The sequence below is a fragment of the Neomonachus schauinslandi genome, chromosome 5, assembly GCF_002201575.2.
Source record: "Neomonachus schauinslandi chromosome 5, ASM220157v2, whole genome shotgun sequence".
Classification (NCBI taxonomy): Eukaryota; Metazoa; Chordata; class Mammalia; order Carnivora; family Phocidae; genus Neomonachus; species Neomonachus schauinslandi.
The window spans coordinates 63,693,019-63,697,775 of NC_058407.1; the positions used below are offsets into that span (position 1 = coordinate 63,693,019).

General features: G+C 41.0%; 1 non-coding gene across 1 annotated transcript; it reads left to right on the top strand.

Moving 5' to 3' along the window:
- Nucleotides 1–3,625: 3,625 nt before the first annotated feature.
- On the top strand, nucleotides 3,626–3,729 carry LOC123324961. Its single transcript, XR_006540137.1, has one exon. It is a non-coding gene; the product is annotated as a U6 spliceosomal RNA (small nuclear RNA).
- Nucleotides 3,730–4,757: the final 1,028 nt, after the last annotated feature.

Below are 4,757 nucleotides of genomic sequence, written 5' to 3' on the forward strand. Positions count from 1 at the left end.
CTTGTGTTCCCTCTCTCGCTGTCAAATAAATAAATAAAATCTTAAAAAAAAAAAAAGAAAGAATCAAAACATTAAAAAAAAAAAATTAAGAAATGCCCAGAGGTGCCTGGGTGGCTCAGTCGCTTAAGCGTCTGCCTTCGGCTCAGGTCATGATCCCGGGATCCTGGGATCAAGCCCCACATCATCGAGCTCCTTCTCCCTCTGCCTGCTGCTCTCCCTGCTTGTGTTCTCTTGCTCTCTCTGACAAATAATAAATAAAATCTTTTTTAAAAAATTAAGAAATACCCTCTGGAGAAAGATCAAATCCAAGGCAGTGTCAGGGACTCATGGCCTAAAGATTAAACATTTGTTTAGACCAAGGATTGGCAAACTTTTCTATAAAGGGAAAGTTAAGTATTGTGGACTTTGAGGGCCATATACAGTCTCTGTTGAACATTCTTCTTTTTTTTTTTTTACAACCCTTTAAAAATGTAAAAACAAATCTTAGCTCACTGGCAATAGTTGACCGACCCTAGTGTAGACCCCAAAGAGATTTAATTTGGTGCGCCTGGGTGGCTCAGTCGTTAAGCATCTGCCTTCGGATCCCAGAGTTCTGGGATCCAGCCCCACATCGGGCTCCCTGCTCTGGGGGAAGCCTGCTTCTCCCTCTCACCCCCGTTACTTGTGTTCCTTCTCTCGTTGTGTCTCTCTCTGTCAAATAAGTAAAATCTTTTTTAAAAAAGAGAGATTTAATTTAAGGTGGTGCCTCATAATTCCTTTCAAACAAAAAGCCTTGGGCGCCTGGGTGGCTCAGATGGTTCAGCGTCTGCCTTCGAATCAAGTCATAATCCCGGAGTCCTGGGATCGAATCCCGCATCGGGCTCCCGGCTCAGCGGGGGGCCTGCTTCTCCCTCTGCCTCTCTCTCTGTCTCTTATGAATAAATAAATAAAACCTTTAAAAAAAAAAAAGCCTTCTAAGAATCTTAAAGGTATTATCCCACAAAAACCTTAAATGGAGCTGAGAGGGTTCAGAACACGCTTCCCCAAAATAAGGTACATTGACATATTGAGTATTAAGCTGAAGGAGCTTGAGAAAATGGCAGAAGCAGGAAGGTCACTCTGACCTTTCCCCTGCTCTTCTCCCCTGAAACAGATCATAAAACTCTCATATGAGAGGTGCCCTCCCCGTACCTGGAAGAAGGGAGCAATCTTACCTCCAAAGGCAAAGGGACATAGAGAAGAATCCTAACAAACAGGCCTTGCTAAATTTCCCCCAGTTTACTATACTTTACTCATACTCTTTGTCTTACCAGATTTCTCAACAAGTGCCTACTCTTCATCAAACCTAGCATAAAAATACTCAGGTTTAAACATTTCTTCACGTCAAAAATAGAACTACCCTACAATCTAGCAATTGCCCCACTAAGTATTTACCCAAAGAATACAAAAATATTGTGGATGGAACTAGAGGGTATTATGCTAAGTGAAATAAGTCAATCAGAAAAAGACAATTATCATATGATCTCACTCATATGTGGAATTTAAAAAACTAAACAGAGGATCATAGGGGAAGACAGGGAAAAATAAAACAAGACAAAATCAGAGAGGGAGACAAACCATAAGAGACTTTTAATCATAGGAAACAAACAGGGTTGCTGGAGGGGAGGGGGACAGAAGGATGGGGTAACTGGGTGATGGACATTAAGGATGGCATGTGTTGTAATGAGCACTGGGTATTATATAAGACTGATGAATCACTGAACTCTACCTCTGAAACTAATAATACATTATATGTTAATTAATTGAATTTAAATAAAAAATAAAGCCCTAGGAAGCAAGCAAAAAAATAAAAACATAAATAAAATTTCAGAGAAAAAAAAGAATACAAAAATACTAATTCAAAGGGATATATGCACCACAATGTTTATAGCAGCATTATCTACAATAGCCAAACTATGGAAACAGCCCAAGTGTCTATCGATAGATGAATGGATAAAGAAGTTGTAGTACACACACATATACATACAATGGAATATTTCTCAGCCATAAAAAGGAATGAAATCTTGCCATTTGCAATGATGTGGATGGAGTTAGAGAGCATTAAGCTAAGTGAAATAAGTCACTCAGAGAAAGACAAATACCATATGACTTCACTCAGTGGAATTTAAGAAACAAGGGGCGCCTGGATGGCTCAGTCCATTAAGCGGCTGCCTTTGGCTCAGGTCATGATCCCAGGGTCCTGGGAACGAGCCCCGCATCGGGCTCCCTGCTCAGTGGAGAGTCTGCTTCTCCCTCTCCCTCTGCCTGCCTCTCTGCCTCCTTGTGCTCTCTCTGTCAAATGGATGAATAAAATCTTTAAAAAAAAAGAAACAAAACAAATGAGCATAGAAGAAAAAAACAGAGGCAAACCAAGAAACAGACTCCTAAGTACAGAAAACAAACTGATGGTTACCAGAGGGGAGGTGGGTGGGGAGATGGGGGAAATAGGTGATGGAGATGAAGGAATGCACTTGTGATGAGCACTGGGTGATGTATATAAGTGCTGAATCACTATATTGTACACCTGAAACTAATATTACACTGTATGTTAACTAACTGGAATTTTTTAAACTGGAATTTATTTTTATTTATTTTTTTTTAAAGATTTTATTTATTTATTTGACAGAGACAGAGATAGTGAGAGCAGGAACACAAGCAGTGGGAGTGGGAGAGGGAGAAGCAGGCTTCCCCCCAAGGAGGGAGCCCGATGTGGGACTCGATCCCAGGACCCTGGGATCATGACCTGAGCCGAAGGCAGACGCTTAACGACTGAGCCACCCAGGCGCCCTAAACTGGAATTTAAATAAAAACTTAAAAACTAAACATTTCTTCAGGTCTTCATTTACTAATAAAGGCTCCTGTGTCACATAAAACTTACATTAAATAAATGTGTATCCTTTTAATCTTTGTCAATTTAATTTTCAGACACAGCCAGGGATCTTAAGAGGTCAAGAAAAACTTTTTCCTCTTCTACAGAGCCTAAGGTAGAGAAAGGTTTATATCACTGTGTAAGTGTGGCTTTTGTCTAACACAGTATAAACCCCTCAAAAAGATTCAGAGAATTCTACGTTGAGAAACATTGTCATCCTGGACTAAACAAGACAGTACAAAATGAAAAGAGGTTTTTGGGACAAACACCCCCTTCATGCTCAAACCCCATGGTTTAGGAAATTACTCAGCTGCAAACAAAGGATACATTTTATGGAAAAGGAAAGCTAATCCAGAGGGCAAAACCAAGAGCTATGAAGGATTGTTCCTAGGCAATATAGCCGAGCCCTAATCACAGAAGTGATGATATGGGCCTGGCTGGATTTCAGATTTGCTGTGGACCAACAACTATTCTGTTCCTTATATTTTTCTTTATTTTTTAACAGAAGTGTCCATAGTGGTTATCTTATGCCTGTCCACTGTTGCATACTGGGTGGGCTAGGGAGAGGTAATGTATCTCTTTAGCTTACAGGTCTTCAAAGTGAAAGTAATGGTACCCAGGGAGCTATACACAAGAAACAATATCCAAATAGCCTAACCTGCACCTGGATCTGATTTAGATGACAAGATCCTAGACCTCAAGCCTGAGCATGATGATTTATCAGGTAAGACCCCTCTGTGCTTGCTTTGGCAGCACATTACTAAAACTGGAACAATACAGAGAAGATTAGCATGGCCCCCGCACAAGGATGACACGCAAATTCTCAAATTCGTGAAGTGTTCCATGTTAAAAAAAAAAAAAGACCCCTCTGAAAAGGGGTAAGTGTGTTTTGCACTTGGGAGGAATGTAAATAATCTGTGGCAGGAAGAACAACCAAAGTGGCTTTGAAATATGTCTGCATATTCTTGACACTCTTCCCAGAAAGAGGTGGAGTCTAATTCCCTTCCCTTTGAATATGCGTTGGCCTTACTGACTCACTTCTAATGAATAACATGCAATAGAAATGACACTGATTCTGAATTTAGGTCATAAAAGACAATACACCTCCTCCCTTCTGGCTCTCTTATTCAGAACAAATGCTTTTGGAGCCCTAAGCCTCCATGTAAGAACTCTGGCTACTATGAAGCCCCTATGCGGGGACTACACAGACAGAGATAGTGATGTTCAAGGAGTTATTCCAGATCCTAGTTATTTGGACTTCCCTGCTCAAGTGCCAGACCTGTGAGTCTAGAAGGAGAGAACACAAGACCCATCAGACTACAAGTGCATGAAAGAACTTGTGCAAGAATCACTTAGATAGGGGCGCCTGGGTGGCTCAGTTGGTTAAGCGACTGCCTTCGGCTCAGGTCATGATCCTGGAGTCCCGGGATCGAGTCCCACGTCGGGCTCCCTGCTTGGCGGGGAGTCTGCTTCTCCCTCTGACCCTCCTCCCTCTCATGCTCTCTCTCTCTCATTCTCTCTCTCAAATAAATAAATAAAATCTTAAAAAAAAAAAAAAAAAAAAAGTAAAAAAAAAAAAAAAAGAATCACTTAGATAAGCCTAGTCAACACCCAGAACCTTGAGAGTTCTGTGCCAAGTTTGAAATGGTTTTGTTCCTTGGCAATAGATAACTGCAACAGCATGCCTGGAGACCCCAGCCTGAAATGCTGGAAGGTCAAACTTAGCCTGCCTTGCTATATATACCATATATACTAACCAAATGACATCAAACAACATTTCCGCTCATCCAGCTCCTCCTCCTTCTCTCCAGCACCCACTGAAATATTTGATTTGATCATGGTAAAAGATATTTTGACTGATTTAAGACAT